Consider the following 18,460-nt stretch of genomic DNA (forward strand, 5'->3'; position numbering starts at 1 on the left):
ACGGCAAAGATTCTTTGCCGTCAGTCAGCGGACGGCAAAGAACTGGCTGATGGCAAAGACTTCGTTTGCCATCAGCCACATCTTTGTCGTCTGTTTTCTTGTGGCTGACGGCAAAGACCTTCTTTGCCGTCAGCCAGCAGACGGCAAAGAGGTGGCAGACGGCAAATAAGTGGATTCCAGTAGTGTTACGTCCGTTTTTGCACAGCAGTTACTAACTCAGAGTTAGAATCCGTCTTAGCTAACCACCCTATTGATGATGGTCTCACATGGACTGCTAACAACTGTCTTACATAGCTGACCTAGTAATGATGACGTCTCATGACCTCTTATGTAGAGTTCGATGAGATGGACTCCACCCCACAGCTGTCGGAGTCTCAGTCTCAGTCTGTCGATGACACGGAGATTGTCACCCAAGATTTCATGGTTCATGACCAACTAGAGACAGAGAGACTAAGGATCGAGTTAAAACGTGCAGCGCACAAAAAGCTTGTTGAGGAGTACAAGACAAAGAAGCAGCTTGCTGCCTCGAAGTAGGTGTTTTTTATCATGCATGTCGCATGTGTCGTTGAAATTTCTTTGGAAATCAATGCCTCTCATTCTAGCTGCATTTTTAATCACGGCTTAAATATTTGTCTCTGTTTTGCTGACTCGGCATTTATATGTAAGCTTCTGCCAGAAAAGCATGTGGTTCAACAATACATTTGCTAAAGGTCATTTCTTATCTTTGTCCACAGAGCTGTTGCAATGGGTGAATACGAAGAAGAGTTCAGCACAAAACTTAGCTTCCAGAAATTCATTACTGTCTGTGAAAAGCTAACAGAACCACAAAAGTAGCTTGTGAGAGATATTGGTTTTGGATACCTTCTAGATCTGCGCTGTCGTGAGCTTCCAAGGTGTTTCGTTCGCTGGCTTGTTCGCTATTTTGATTGCCCTTCCAGGTGTTTCATACTGCCTAGTGGATACAGATTCCTTATCAACTCATACACCATGCACCGGATCTTAGGAATTCCACTGGGCGGGCAGATTATCCCTAGAAAATGCTCAGAAGCTTTCAAATGTCAGGTTAAGTCTGAAACTCGGTGTGCTGGGCACGCTCCAAACATCAGAGAGTTAACTGATCTCATAACCCCAGAGCTGACAGGAGACGTGTTTCAACGGGTTTTCGTGATGTTTGCAACAGCAGTATTTCTATGCCCAACGACATATGATTGCGTTAGCCCCGACTACTTAGCCGCTCTAGAAGGACCAGCAAGTAACATATCATCATATGATTGGTCCAATGCTGTCACAGAGAAACTGGTGACATCGCTCCAGACCTTCAAGGACAAAGGATTCGCACGCGCCCTGTGTGGCTGCCTCCTGATTCCAGTGGTTCTTTCACTAACTTGTACACTTCTTTATACCCACAAGCAGCTACAAGAACATGATTAATTTTTACCTCTTCCCCACTTGCAGATAACGTATTTTGAGTACCTGGATACGAAGATTATGGACCGGGAACCTGACACTCCTGCAAGACTTGTCATGTGGGACACAGAGGCCATTAAGAATTATTCTAACATAGACAGCCTGTCAACAGAGGACGGAATTTTTGGGAAACACACGGTGAGTCAACTTTTCATCATTTTCCTTTGGCGAAGTTTTCGACTCAACATAATGACTTAGCTGCCATGTATTAATTTGACTTGACTGTAATTGTTTCCTTCCACATGGCAGCTGAAAGACATTAGGCGCATGCCTTTCCAACCACCGCCTGGCTTTCAGGCGCCATTTTTCCAAATGAGTCCCAGACTAGAAGCCTACATAGAAGAATTTGTGCCTCAAGAAAAACATTGTTCCGTAAGTGATTTCCAGCTTCTGCACCTGATTTTATGTTTGAAATGATGTTCCCTAAGCTCTTACGAAACAGATACATGTCCTATTGTGTTCATCCAGACAGTTTCGTATAGTACTTTAGCTGTGCTTTTGTGTTAAAACTAGAAGTGCTTCATATAGGACGTTAGCTGTCCTTTCATGGTCATCCAGACAGTCTCCTATAGTACCTTAGCTGTGCTTTTGTGTTAAAACCAGAAGTGCTTCCTATAGGACGTTAGCTGTGCTTTTGTGTTAAAACCATAAGTGCTTCCTATAGTACGTTAGCTGTGCTTTTGTGTTAAAACTAGAAGTGCTTCCTATAGGACGTTATCTGTGCTTTTGTGTTAAAACCAGAAGTGCTTCCTACAAGACGTTAGCTGTGCCTTTGTGTTAAATATAGAAGTGCTTTGAATAGGACGTTAGCTGTGCTTTTGTGTTAAACATAGAAGTGCTTCGTATAGTACGTTAGATGTGCTTTTGTGTTAAATATAAAAGTGCTTCCTATAGTACGTTAACTGTGCCTTTGTGTTAAATATACAAGTGCCTCCTATAGTACGTTAGATGTGCTTTTGTGTTAAAACTAGAAGTGCTTCATATAATACGTTAGCTGTGCCTTTGCGTTAAAACTAACAGTGCTTCCTATAGTACGTTAGGTGTGCCTTTGCGTTAAATATAGAAGTGCTTCCTATAGTACGTTAGCTGTGCTTTTGTGTTAAATATAGCACTGCTTCCCTGCGGCGGTAGATCAACCATGCTTCGTAAGGTACGTCGGGTGTGCTCTTTCAAGGAATGTGTTCACCACGATTCATGGACTTTGTTACCCGCGCTTCCCGCAGCACATCATGTGTCCTTCTGCGCACATTATTCCATGCCCTTTCTGCAATTATTGACAGAACATACAGTAGTTCACAAGATATTTTTCATTTTCGGTATTAATAACTTCTTTTCATTCTCGGCATTAATAATTTCTGATGGTTTTTGTTTCAGTTCCAGGCCAAGGCGAAAATTGCCAAAGTTATCAATGAAATGTACACAGAACTTTTCTCGCGGTTTCAACCAGTTCTCGAGCAGAAATTGGAGAAGCTCCTTTCACCTGGTAGGGATCTTAGTGCAAAAGAAACCAAGACCAGAGACCGGGGCGTTTATTTTAACTTGCAACAGGACAACTCAAATGAAAAAGAAACTTTTTCATCACTCCCTTCAACATATTCTACGCTTCCAAGTTCTAGCACAACAAGCAGTCAAAGTTCTTCCAGCAGTGGCTCGACCAGTGTCCTTCACGCCACATCATACTCCCGGGAAAATTTAAAGGGTTGCTGCGATACCCCTGACCCAGAATCCCAGAATCCGTACGACAAAGAACAGTCCCAAATTCATCTATCTTCACGCCTAAAATCATCAACCCAGATTAAGTTGCTACTGGAGGTGAACAGGATCGACCACAACAAAGAGGACATTGATGAACAAGCCAAGATTCATTTGGACAAAGTGCATAACCATCTGCACAACTGCCTTGATGGCTTGCCGGTTCATGAGCCCTTTGTGTCAACAACTGAGATGCTAGAGAGCGGGGCAATTATAATGACAGGTGAAAATTCGTCTGAGTGTTCTGCACCGATTGAAACCCAAAATTCTGCTGGAGGATCTGCAGACCACAACTCTCTGACAAGCCCAATGGAAAAACTCTTGGAGGAAACAACAAAACCTACTGCAACAGAAACATCAGCCTCGCACTCTGCGGTTGACAAACAATTACTGACTGATCCAATCTCAACAGATACACTTGGAGCACCTGTTTATCACATTGGGAAAACGTCAGCAGCTACTGCACGGTCCAACGGTGTGTGGGGTGAACGTATGTTGATGTGTTGTCAACGAGAGTGAACTTACATTATTGATAAAAAATGAATTATTATTCAAATTAATGAGCGGCATCAAATGCATGGTGTAAATAGCACTGTCATCCCTGAAAATTGAGAGCATTAATGTCTGTGAATAGAAGGTGAACAGTAGATATGGGATGTGTAGTGGAACAAAAAGATGCATGGTTTAAATGAGGCAGAGCTACAGTTAAAAGAAACTTACTCTCTGTCTGAGTTACATACACTTTGCACAGGTTTGACATGAAAGGAGGCCATGGTGTGAGGATAGTTGTTGTAAGCAGAATGGTAAGCTCTCTTGAAGTTTTCGATGACAATGTCTGAGTGTTCCTTTATACCGTCGCAATTGATATAAGGACACAGAATTTCGAAGCGACGCATTGCAAGATTCGCGATGATGAGGTAGATAAAATGTGGATCCTTTCTCACAGGTATTAAGATCTAAAACAATTAACATGCAATAATATCATTGTAACGAGAAAAACTACTGCAACAGAAGCATCAATGGCGTGTGGGGTCGGGAAGACAACAAGGATGCATCATGTCCCTCATAGACAGAACTCGGCGGTAGAGCTCGTAGCTGACATACCCATCCGAAAACAAAAAGCGGATGAGAATGAAGATATACGTAAAGGGGAAAAAGTACTATTGTTGCAATAAAACAAAAATATAAAGACAGAAAATCATAAAAAATGAATTTTTCACTTACAATTGCCGCATATTTCAGGTGTTCAAGGGAAAGCGGCTTCCATTTCCAGTAGTCATGCAGACCTTGTGGAAAAGACAACTTCATACTCAAGTAAGATTTGTTTATGACGGCTCCTGCCAAATTTGCCATGGAATCCCTTAGATTGCCTCCTTTGATCATGAGCTCCTCTTGAAGGTCGATGTGACACTCTCTTGGGATTTTGAGGTAACTGTTTGCAAGAAGATCCCTATCGTTCCTGACGTCGACACTAGCAAAAATTATACCTTTATTCTGAAGGAAATCCTTCAGAGCAGCGCACTCCCTCCTGGCCTTGCACAAGTGATAGACAAGAACATGCTTGCGCATCGCCAGTTGCATAACGGCAACTTTTCTACTACGATCAAAATAATCCTCTCGTGTGTACTCCAGATCAAGACCAACAAACTTGTACCTGTCCTCACACAGCCATTCCTCATAGAGAGTAAGAATCTCCTCCACCTTATAGGGCTCGTTGGTGTATAACACCTCGAGCTTGGTATTACCATCGGCATCTATAAAGAGACGCTCAGTAGTGTTCCTGAAGTCGTCCATGGAAGCGAGGATGAGACGACAATGGAGTTTGACTGTGCTTCTCGTACGAGGCGAGGATGACGGGAGCTAACTGCACTTCTCTGCAGAGAATAAGAAGCGATACACTCCCGCAATAGACCACTACTTAACCTTGGGGAGAGACGACTCGGATACCATGCGCCCATTAAATTGCATCGGGAACGGTGTGAATGGACGCTTTTGCTTCTGCAGCTTATGAAACCATGCACTTCAAAAGTCACGGCTGCCACGTTGTAATCGAGGAGCCTCTAGATTAACTCTAGAACGGTATCTGGCACAATGAATACTAACAATAAATAGTCATCCCATCGGTCACCAGCACATCTTTTGACCGAGAGAACAATGAGAGGAAGCAAACAAGATGACCCCGTCGTACAAATACTACACGGGGACTGAACAAAAATAGAAGCACGGTTCGGCCAGCACAAAAGCCACACGCGTGCCTCCACTTTGCTTAAAGACAAACCTCGGTAAATCAACGGACCTGCATCTCTATGTCTGCATAGCACCGAAAACATTGCCAAAACAAAAGCACGTCCATGCTTCTCACATACAAATAACTGTGCGCTATCATACATATTCCCGCCTGAACCCAATGTACATAAAAACAGTGGCTCCCTGGTTCAACGACTGCTTGAAAAAAATTGCAATAACAGAGTCACGAACCGTGACTCCATTCCAGATACAAAAGTGCCTCTCATTAGGAACCATCATGCCTCTCCTCAATTTGCCTCCCCCGACGTATCGACCATGCCTCTCCTGCTACAACGACCGTGCATCTAATAACATCATCACCGTTCCTCTCCTAAAGACACACCCAACCATATCTGATTAAACATGTGATTAAAAAATTAAAACACAGAAGCACGAGTATGCTTTTCAGTATGTATAACCGTGCCTCACAAAAAGTATGTGAGGCAGGATAGGCACGTAAAAGACTCCACTGGGAGGCAGCACAGCTGGACAACTATAATGGGAGGCAGCTGGACGAGTCAAACATCTCGTGTCGCTACAACACCTCGGAATGCACGCACACCATTCGCAGAATAAAAAATAAAACAAGAAGCACTCATTACTACTCTTGCTCTCTCCCGTCTCCTTTATATTTCAATAAGCTCCGAATCCCTCAGCCACATCACAACTCATTTGCCTTCTCCGTCGCCTGCTTCTAGGGTTCGTGCTTCTAACCCGCACACAATCGATTAATTTCTAAGCCATGCTTCTCTCGTAGATTGATGGCCGTGGGTGCTTGCCCTAAGCTTCCCATCACAACCCATCTGCCATACCCGTCCGCCTACTTCTAGGGTTCGTGCTTCTTCCCCGCACATAGTCTCATTTCAAACAAGTTATTGTAGAGTTTTTATTGGGTCTCTTGATTAACTTCTAAGCCGTGCTTCTCTCGTAGATTTGCTAGCCGTGTGTGCTTGCCCTAAGCTTCCCCTACCCCAATCTCCGTTCGTCAACCCTCGTTCTTCTTCTCTCCCAGGTAAAAAGCATATGCGTAAGCAGCATGCTCCGATCCGTATTTACGTTTTACGTTTAGGTTTTTCATTTGATAGTTATTGAAGCATCATATCCGGTAGAACGACTTCATTCTCTAAAGGAATATAAAAACCATCTGAAAATCTAAACAAGTGTTATAAACTCTGTCATACTGCTTTTCTGGAAGGAGTAGATGAGAAGATTTCTGGTAAATTTGTAGTTGTTGCCTGCCTTCAATATGACTAACATAGTTGAAGCTAGTCATTGTCTACCTTCGACGTTGAAGCTTGTTTTCAAATTGTTATGATATTCTTGTTTTCTTAACATAGTTGTTCTGAATTATTTAGGTATTATTTGCCGTACCTGCCGCCAACCAGGTGGCCCTTGCGAACCACACCCTGAAGTTCTCCAGGAGTTTGAGATTATTCTTGATGAAAATTGCTGGAGCCGCATGGTTAGTAAGCATCACTAACATATTAGTTGCTTACAACACAGTAGAAATCGTCACTGTCACTCATACCCCCTTGCACCTACACTAGGTTCCCCTGCTGCCACTTCTTCGCACCTGCCTTGTGTTTTCATTTTCCATTAGTTTGCCTGCCTATGCCCTGATTAATATAGTCCATTAGTTTTGCCTGCCTATGCCTTGATTACTATAATGCATCTTCAGTTCTAATTAAACTTAGTCAACATATGCCAAAAATCTGTATCCATTAATTTATAATACAACTATGTTGTTATCTGTAATTCTTATCAAAAATTCATATCCAATTTAAGAAAACTTTTAACATTAATAGTACGCGAGTTCAAATTTATACTTACAGGTTGTTATTTGCACTATTTTTTCCAGTATGTACCTTGTAATATCAGAGCTTTTCTCGCTGAATACATTGAAGAGAGGAAGAAAGAAGCAAGAAAATTGCGTAAACAGCAGGTAGAGCCAGCCCTTCTTACACATGAAGGAAGGTCTTACAATGCTTTGTTTAAGCATAGGGCGAACTACACAAAGTTCTGCGGGCTAAGTGGAACATCTTTGCGGCTGATTATGAACTTCGTGCTGGAGACCGCATAGAATTTGAACTACCAGGCGAGGGTCTCAATCTCGAATTACAAACATATCGGGATGACAAAAGGCTGCTTCCTTTACCCCACGTTGGTAGGTATTTTATATTAGAAACTTATCTTCTTTCACTGTAATTTTATATGCATGAATCGAACTGAATAATATTAACCCCGTGTTGGATATAACTTTATCTAATTAACTTTAAAATCTTTTTCTTTTTCTAGCTCTCGACGATTTTTCTTCTGACGATTTCGACCATGTTCACTGCTGTGTCTACTCTAAGGATATTGAGCTTACCTATGATGAGACACGATTCTTTCTACAACACCTTTTCGGAGATACTTTCATCCGTTGCCGTCCATTTGTCCACGTATTGACTCCCACTAACACCAAAGACTGCGTCATGGTTGGTTACAACTGTCCTTGTTAAAATACCAAACGTATTTTGCTCATATGTAAAATTATAAAGAACCTATTTATTCAAACCTAAAACAACAAAACTTTTGCTGTTCTCTTAATTTGTTGTTTTATCTGTTTACACACAAACCTGAACATGCCAGGAATTATATTACTTTCAATATGGAATTTCTTAATGTTTGTGCACTCACCATATTCAGCCATTCTTTTATTGTCCAAGTGACAAATCAACGATTTTAATTTCTATTTAATTTCGATTTCTTCTAGAAAATTCCGGGGAGCATTGTCTCGACACTGAAGAGATGGGTGGACATGCCAACCAATGGCAGGGTGACCCTTGAAGCTCCTGATGAACCTACCCATGTCATCACTCCTTCGTCGTACTACATCTCCAAAAATGACGGCAGGATGGTAATAGAAAAGTCTTCTTTCAGAGACTTCATATCAGCTGCATCCTTTGTTGAAAAGAACGTTGTTCTAATCACTTTCAAAGAGCGCCATGACCGTACTGTGTCCATCATCATTTAGCGCATTCTGTAGATTCCGTCGGAACCAGCACCTAAAATGGAAGCAAGCAGTGTATCTCCTAGGATGTCAGCGCTCATTTCATGATGATGCCTCCAGCAGTAAAACGCTGGTTACTATAAGTTTGCTAGTTAGGATGGTAGAGTAATGTAACTATTATGGACCATGTGCTTGCTTGAACTATCAGAATGATCTTTTGCAACTTATGTTGCTCTTACGGACACTCAACTTGTTGTTTCAACCATCGGAATGATCCTTTGCAACAAATACTATTTGAACTATCGGAATGATTCATGCGAAAAAATCATAATTCAAAAAACCAAAAAACTGAAAGAATCATTTTCAAAAATCAAACGAAACAAGAATCAGTTTTTGATTCAAAACCTATAGCAATACCATGTTATCAAACTTATTCAAACCATCTAGTGAAACATATCTCAATTCAAAACCAAACAGGACTCCGTTTTCAAGTCCAAACTATATTTACTTCAACTTTTCCTAAACACACACTTGTGCACCGAATAATATAACAACAGTGCCTCCCGAACCAAGGAAGATTGTTAATTGAAAAAAATGTTTTCACAACAAAGGCACGACCATGCATCTGCTGAGTGTTCTACCGTTTACAGGACTACTTTCACAGCCAAAGATGGAATACGCACGCAGCACCCAACGAATAAAAAAATTCAACGAACAAGATAAGTGAAAATCTTAAAAAAAAACCAGATAAAACAAATCCATGTTTCCGAAAATCTACGCCTGGAACCGCCGGGTGACTAGCAACTGCTCTTTGGTGGTTTCCTTTTTTGCACGACAAAACATCCCTTTCCCTTTTCTGACTCCATTTGCATCCTCTTCCTCGAAAGTTTCTCGCCGGCCGCAGTTCACCACCGCACACCTCCTGCCATGGACGATGGGAAACTAACAACACTCACCGAACACATCTCCACTAAGGATAATTTTGACCGCTGTCCAGTGATCTACTCCTAGATCACTATTGAACTCCGTTGCCAAACTCAGTGGTAGGGTATACAATAGATCTGGTACACAGCATGACATACTTTGTAGAACCTATGGCATAGGGAATGACTTTCCTTCTCTTTCTATCTTCTGCTGTGGTCGGGCTTTGAGTCTTACTCAATTTCACACCTTGTAACACAGGCAAGAACTCTTTCTTTGACTGTTCCATTCTGAACTACTTCAAAATCTTATTAAGGGATGTACTCATTGAAAAAACTTATCAAGCGTCTTGATCTATCTCTATAGATCTTGATGCTCAATTTGTAAGCATCTTCACCGAGGTCTTTCTTTGAAAAACTCCTTTCAAACACTTCTTTATGCTTTGCAGAATAATTCTACATTATTTCCAATCAACAATATGTCATTCACATATACTTATCAGAAATGTTGTAGTGCTCCCACTCACTTTCTTGTAAATACAGGCTTCACCGCAAGTCTGTATAAAACTATATCCTTTGATCAACTTATCAAAGCGTATATTCCAACTCCGAGATGCTTGCACCAGTCCATAGATGGATCGCTGGAGCTTGCATATTCTGTTAGCACCTTTAGGATTGACAAAACCTTCTGGTTGCATCATATACAACTCTTCTTTAATAAATCCATTAAGGAATGCAGTTTTGTTTATCCATTTTCCAGATTTCATAAAATGGGGTAATTGCTAATATGATTCGGACAGACTTAAGCATAGATACGAGTGAGAAACTCTCATCGTAGTCAACACCTTGAACTTGTCGAAAACCTTTTTGCGACAATTCTAGCTTTGTAGATAGTAACACTACTATCAACATCCGTCTTCCTCTTGAAGATCCATTTAATCTCAATGGCTCGCCGATCATTGGGCAAGTCAATCAAAGTCCATACTTTGTTCTCATACATGGATCTCATCTCAGATTTCATGGCCTCAAGCCATTTCGCGGAATCTAGGCTCATCATCGCTTCCTCATAGTTCGTAGGTTCGTCATGGTCAAGTAACATGACCTCCAGAACAGGATTACCGTACCACTGTGGTGTGGATCTCACTCTGGTTTACCTACGAGGTTCGGTAGTAACTTGATCTGAAGTTACATGATCATCATCATTAGCTTCCTCACTAATTGGTGTAGGAGTCACAGGAACAAATTTCTGTGATGAACTACTTTCCAATAAAGGAGCAGGTACAGTTACCTGATCAAGTTCTACTTTCCTCCCACTCACTTCTTTCAAGAGAAACTCCTTCTCTAGAAAGGATCCATTCTCAGCAATGAATATCTTGCCTTCATATCTGTGATAGAAGGTGTACCCAATTGTCTCCTCTGGATATCCTATGAAGACACATTTCTCTGATTTGAGTTTGAGCTTATCAGGATGAAACTTTTTCTTATAAGCATCGCAACCCCAAACTTTAAGAAACAACAACTTTGGTTTCTTGCCAAACCACAGTTCATAAGGTGTCGTCTCAAACGGACTTAGATGGTGCCCTTTTTTTTACGTGAATGCGGCTGTCTCTAATGCATAACCCCAAAACTATAGTGGTGAATCCGTAAGAAACATCATAGATTGTACTATATCCAATAAAGTACGGTTATGACGTTCGGACACACCATTATGCTGTGGTGTTCCAGGTGGCACGAATTTGTGAAACTATTCCACATTGTTTTAATTGAAGACCAAACTCGTAACTCAAATATTTGTCTCCGCGATCAAATCGTAGAAACCTTATTTTCTTGTCACGATGATTTTCCACTTCACTCTGAAATTCTTTGAACTTTTCAAATGTTTGAGACCTATGTTTCATCAAGTAGATATACCCATATCTGCTCAAATCATCTGTTTAGGTCAGAAAATAACGATACCTGCCGCGAGCCTCAACACTCATCGGATCGCATACATCAGTATGTATTATTTCTAATAAGTCAGTTGCTCGCTCCATTGTTCCGGAGAACGGAGTCTTAGTCATCTTGCCCATGAGGCATGGTTCACAAGTATCAAGTGATTCATAATCAAGTGATTCCAAAAGTCCATCAGTATGGAATTTCTTCATGCGCTTTACACCAATATGACCTAAACGGCAGTGCCACAAATAAGTTGCACTATAATTATTAACCTTTCATCTTTTGGCTTCAATATTATGAAAATGTGTATCACCACGATCGAGAACCAACAAACCATTTTCATTGGGTGTATGACCATAGAAGGTTTTATTCATGTAAACAGAACAACAATTATTCTCTAACTTACATGAATAACCGTATTGCAATAAACATGATCCAATCATATTCATGCTCAACGCAAACACTAAATAACATTTATTTTAGGTTCAACACTAATTCCGAAAGTATAGGGAGTGTGCGATGATGATCATATCAATCTTGGAACCACTTCCAATACACATCGTCACTTCACCCTTAACTAGTCTCTGTTCATTCTGCAACTCCCGTTTCGAGTTACTACTCTTAGCAACTGAACCAGTATCAAATACTGAGGGGTTGCTATAAACACTAGTAAAGTACACATCAATAACATGTATATCAAATATAGCTTTGTTCACTTTGCCATCCTTCCTATCCACCAAATACTTGGGGCAGTTCCACTTCCAGTGACCAGTCCCTTTGAAGTAGAAGCACTTAGTCTCAGGCTTAGGTCCAGACTTGGGCTTCTTCACTTGAGCAGCAACTCGCTTGCCGTTCTACTTGAAGTTCCCCTTCTTCCCTTTGCCCTTTTCTTGAAACTAGTGGTCTTGTCAACCATCAACACTTGATGTTTTTCTTGATGTCTACCTTCGTCGATTTCAGCATCACGAAGAGCTTGGGAATCGTTTCCGTTGTCCCTTGCATATTATAGTTCATCACGAAGTTCTAGTAACTTGGTGATATTGACCAGAGAACTCTGCCAATCACTGTCTTATCTGGAAGATTAACTCCCACTTGATTCAAGTGATTGTAGTACCCAGACAATCTGAGCACATGCTCACTGCTTGAGCTATTCTCCTCCATCTTTTAGCTATAGAACTTGTTGGAGACTTCATATCTCTCAACTCGGGTATTTGCTTGAAATATTAACTTCAACTCCTGGACCATCTGATATGGTCCATGACGTTCAAAGCATCTTTGAAGTCCCGATACTAAGCCGTTAAGCATGGTGCACTAAACTATCAAGTAGTCATCATACCGAGCTTTTGTCAAAACGTTCATAACGTCTGCATCTGCTCCTACGTCTTATGCCTTGACGGGGAACACGTTTGAACCTTTTATACGCCGACACACCATCCACCAAGCTGTAATGGAGTAGTTTCCCTCATAATTTAGATTTTGACATGGCAAAAGGGAATGATCGTGACAAGATCTAACTATTGACTCAAAAAATGCTAGACACACGGACTAAACCAATGGAACTTTACGAAAGCTGACTTGTCCAGATTTAATTGGGCTAAATAACCTACTCCTAATTAACCGCCCCCTTCCCCTCTGAATTTAACTGGTGGGCTGGGCACCCAGCCTGTAAACCCTATGTAAATTGCCAATTGTTGTAGCAAAGCTCCTATTGACTGGGTTTGGTTCGGATTCAGGTTCCAAACTGAATTTGGGGCAAAACTCATATTGTGAAGGAAGTTGTATTCCTTACATACAACCTATGCAACATTATTTTATAAAGGCCAAGTTACTTTTATGGTGAATTTAGAGGATCTCTTGCCCTTTCCAAAGACTTTAGCTCCTCAAATTTGAGGGTCAAACCTTCTATGATACTTTCCCTCAAAAAAGAAAAAACCTTCTATGATACCAATTGTTTCATCGTCAAATCGGTACTTTAACATCCATCTTATGAAGGCCAAATTCCCTCTATTGTAGCATGCTCATCAACAAGTTTTGTATGAACATTATCAGCGTAGCTTTGAGGGCACATCATAGAGCTCATTATTTTTCCCAATATTCTTAGTGGAAATTTTACCATCTCGGTCATCTTCATGGAACCTTCTTAGCTTGATGACCTTGGATGAAGGCGATGTTTTTTTTTCAGTTTGTCTGCCGGGCTCCGATCCTACTTGAGTTCGTCCGTCTGTATGTAGTTGACAGAGCTTCAGCGTAGATTCATGTCGTCTCCTTGGGGCCATAAGGTTGGGGTCTCTTGTCGTGTGGTGAAATTTTTTGCCGGTTGCTTCAGATATATGCAAGGGTTTAACGGCGACGACTGCGGCTTTAGGACGCCGGTCCTTAGGGGCATGTGCACGAAAACTTCCCGGCTGGCATCGACAAGGTCAAGCCGGCTCCTATAGGAGAGTGCGTCGGCGACTCGTTCTGGCGACAGTAGTGGTTTATCGGTGGTCTCAGTGTAAACTTTATTATGTTTGAGATGCTTTATATGAACTTTTACTTTTTAAAAAAAAGGTGTATGAATTAAGCACAACTTTGTTTATATTGACTTTGTTCACCCTTCTCCTTCCTGCCCTCCTCGCCCGTCCGTGTCTCCGAATTCCCCGTGTGGATTCGGCGAAGCCGCGGGGAGATCCCGAGCGCGGCTGTACGGACCGTGAGCACCCTCCGGCGATCCCCCCACCCCGTCCGCGGCAGCGGCCCCCGCCGTTCCTGAGAGCCGGGAGGAGCCCCTTCCGGTTCTTGACCCATCTGCGGCAGGTCGGATGCGGGGTGGCCAAGAGGAGGAGGAAGGAGATTCAGAAGCTAAAGCAGCAGCGGCGGCCTGCGGCGAGTCTCCCCGCCGACCTTCTCGCGAAGATGGTCCTGCCGCGGGTGCCGTACAGATCGCTCTGCCGCTTCAGGTGCGTGTCGAGGTCGTGGCGCGCGCTCTGCTCCGACCGCCGCGTCCTCCGCAGGTCGCCGCAGACCCTCTCCGGCTTCTTCTGCCACTCCCGCGACGCGCGCCGCCGCGGCTCCGTTTGCCACAGCCGCGACGGCCATCTCCTCGTCTTTCGCAATCTGTCCGGGAGAGGCCGGCCCCTCATCGACCCATGCCTGCCCTTTCTGCGCCAGCGCGGCTATAGAAGCGTCACGCTCATCCACTGCTGCAACGGCATCCTACTCTGCTCCGCCCACCGGGAGAGGCCGCCGTCTCCGGCGGAGTACATTGTGTGCAACCCTGCGACTGAGGAGATCTGGGCGGTGCTGCCCGTGCCCGCCTCACACGGCGACCAACGGGATAGCAACATCTGTCTCTGTTTCGATCCTGCAATAGTTCCATCCTACTTTGCGGTGTTTGTGAAACCATCGGAGAGCGGCGGAGTCGAGGTTTACTCGTCAGAAACTGGACGCTGGGCATCCCTGCTGAGCGAGTGTGGTCACCTTGGTTTTGCCGGTGACGATTTAGGGTATGTCTTCTTCAATGGCACTTTGCATTTGAGTGCCTACTACTCTTCTTTGATCGTCACGCTGGACACCAAGCGACAGACATGGGGGGAAATCCCAATGCCGGAGGACAATAAACCTGCTGCCATAGGGCTGTCTCAGGGGCGCTTACACCTTGTATGCATAGACTATGACAATGATTGGCAACTATCTGTTTGGGTTCTCGAGGAATATGCCAGTGGTCAGTGGACCTTGAAGCACACCGCGGACTTTCCGGGTCTGCTAGGAACGCCTCGTCGCATACCCACCGAGATCTACCAGTCGGTTGCAATCCATCCGGAATGTAATCTGGTTTTCTTTATCGGTGGGGAGGAGAGGTCATGGTCGCTCATGTCGTACGACATGGATACCCGGAAAGTGCAGCATATCAGCAGTCTTGAAAGTCGCCGTTATCTCCCGTGTCTGCCTTACGTCCCCTGCTTCGTGAAATGGTCCTCGGATGGTCACTAAATCAGGCGACCAGACCCACTTTTGAGGCGGTGGCCTGGACAAGTTGTGTGCCTGGGTCAATTTGCTTATCTGTTGGTGTTCAGGTGCATGTCGTTGATTAACCGAGGAGATTTTGTGAGGTAGCTACTGTCTAGTTATTTGGACAGACCTACACAGTAAACCTATTTGCTCTCATTTACTGATAGTTGTTCACACTTGTTAACTGGATGTGATAGAACACATTATCTCTGTTTGAAATCATTTGCATTTTCAAATCTTTCTGTGCATCCATCTATCTATTCAAAAGTTTTAACTCAGAAAACAGGGTACTCCAAGGATGCGATTATCGCCTGCATTCTGTATGCAGACACGGCGGACCTGCACATATCGGTGCTTTGTAGCTGCTATATACAAAGATTGATGGTGTGAAGGTGTTTGTTGAAATGTCTTTGGGAGTTGTGTGAGGTGAACCAGTTCAGCAGCAGGTATGCATACTTCTCCTGAATTGTCATCTCACTAGATCACTTTGAAAAGTCAAATGACATTGCCCACACAAGTTCCCTTTGTACCAGGCTACCAGGCATAGCAAGTAGCAACGGTTGTGGATTTCAAATGTTCAAGTTTCCTTTTTCCAGCCATAACAGTTGTGGTAGATTTGAAAAAAAATCAATGTTGTTTCGAAGACTAAAGCTATCTGTCTCAGTGCATTCACAGCTGCTTTGCACATAGGGATATACCATTATTTGCAACCAAAATGTTCAGTATGAAGTTTTAATACTTTGCCCATAACTAAAAAAACCTACTCCCTCCGTAAAGAAATGTAAGAGCGTTTAGATTACTAGAGTAGTGATCTAAACACTCTTATATTTATTTACAGAGGGAGTATGTTATACCTGAGTTCTTTGATTGCATCATTTTGATAGTATTTGATGAACTTCACAAGGTGAACAAATGCTAGGTGTATCATGTATGCTTACACAGGTGACATGACAATGGGTTAAAGAAATGATACTGGACCATCCATCACTTATAGAAACATGAGGACAAAGCTATAAATTCTTATAGAAATGATTAGTTCACTGGTAGAAAAAGAGGCTTCCATACGCCCCAATTAGTCCCCAAAACAATCGAACCGCGACAAAAGGGGTCTTTAGTCGCGGTTCGGGAGGAGACCCGCGACCAACTATCTGGGCCCAGCGCGCTCGGTCGACAGCTGGCGGACGGGAGGGGCTTTAGTCCCGGTTGGCCTGGCCAACCGGGACTAAAGGTCCCCGAAGGCCTTTAGTTGCGGTTGGCCAGGCCAACCGGGACTAAAGGCCCATCCCTATATATAGGACTCAGCTCACTTCACAATTTTCAAAAGGGGGTGGTGGGTTTGCTTTTGGTTCCTCCTATGCACACAAAGTGTTCGATGAAATGCCCGAGAGCCTGAAACAAACATGATATGAAGTGTCCGAGCCACACTTGAGCTTTCTCATTTATTTTTCCTCCGCGATCGCGGTTAGCAACTTGAACCTTTCATGTGTCATTGATAAAATATGCATGTGTGTAGTTCATTGTTTAATTTGTATTATTTCTAGCTAGTTAGTTTAACAAATGCATGATGGTTAATTATATACTTTATATAATAATAATGTAGATGAATCGGCAATGGATGTACGGTCCCCGACTCTCCGGCGAGTTCACTACGGGTTTGAAAGATTTCCTCGTAGTGGCAAATGCGAACAAGCAGCAAGGTTTTATTATCTGTCCATGTGCTGTCTGTAAGAATCAGAAGGGTTACTCCTCCTCAAGAGACGTTCACATGCACCTGCTTCGGCACGGTTTCATGCCAAGCTATAATTGTTGGACCAAGCATGGAGAAAGAGGGGTTAGAATGGAAGAAGATGAAGAAGGGGATGATATCGATGACAACTATCATGATCATTTCGGTGATACTTTCATGGAGGATGATGCTGAAGGTGGGGAAGGGTTAGGTGAAGGTGAAGAAGAGGCACATGATGAGCCCGCTGATGATCTTGGTCGGACCATTGCTGATGCACGGAGACGCTGCGAAACTGACAAGGAGAGGGAGAATTTGGATCGCATGTTAGAGGATCACAAAAAGTCGTTGTATCCAGGATGCGATAATAGTCTGAAAAAGCTGGGCTGCACACTGGATTTGCTAAAATGGAAGGCACGGGAAGGTGTAGGTGACTCATCATTTGAAAATTTACTGAAAATGTTGAAGAATATGTTTCCGAAGAATAACGAGTTGCCCGCCAGTACGTACGAAGCAAAGAAGGTTGTCTGCCCTCTAGGTTTAGAGGTTCTGAAGATACATGCATGCATTAACGACTGCATCCTCTACCGCGGTGAATACGAGAATTTGAATGAATGCCCTGTATGCACTGCATTGCATTATAAGATCAGAGGCGATGACCCTGGTGACGATGTTGAGGGCGAGAAACCCAGGAAGAGGGTTCCCGCCAAGGTGATGTGGTATGCTCCTATAATACCACGGTTGAAATGTCTGTTCATGAACAAAAAGCATGCCAAGTCGTTGCGATGGCACAAAGAGGACCGTAAGTCCGACGGGGAGTTGAGACACCCCGCTGATGGAACGCAATGGAGAAAGATCGACAGAGTGTTCAAAGATTTTCCAGCTGACGCAAGGAACATAAGATTTGGTCTAAGTACTGATGGCATGAATCCTTTTGGCGAGCAGAGCTCCAGCCATAGCACCTGGCCCGTGACTCTATGCATCTACAACCTTCCTCCTTGGTTGTGCATGAAGCGGAAGTTCATTATGATGCCAATTCTCATCCAAGGCCCTAAGCAACCCGGCAACGACATCGATGTGTACCTAAGGCCATTAGTTGAAGAACTTTTACAGTTGTGGGCCAGACCTGGTGTACGTGTCTGGGATGAGCACAAAGGAGAGGAATTTGACCTACGAGCGTTGCTTTTTGTAACCATCAACGATTGGCCTGCTCTCAGTAACCTTTCGGGACAGACAAATAAGGGATACAATGCATGCACACACTGCTTACATGAGACTGAAAGTGTACGTTTGGTTAATTGTAAGAAGAACGTGTACCTGGGTCATCGTCGATTTCTTCCCCTAAATCATAACGTAAGAAAGAAAGGCAAGCATTTCAACGGCAAGGCAGATCAC

This window comes from Aegilops tauschii, chromosome 2, assembly GCF_002575655.3.
Source record: "Aegilops tauschii subsp. strangulata cultivar AL8/78 chromosome 2, Aet v6.0, whole genome shotgun sequence".
NCBI lineage: Eukaryota > Viridiplantae > Streptophyta > Magnoliopsida > Poales > Poaceae > Aegilops > Aegilops tauschii.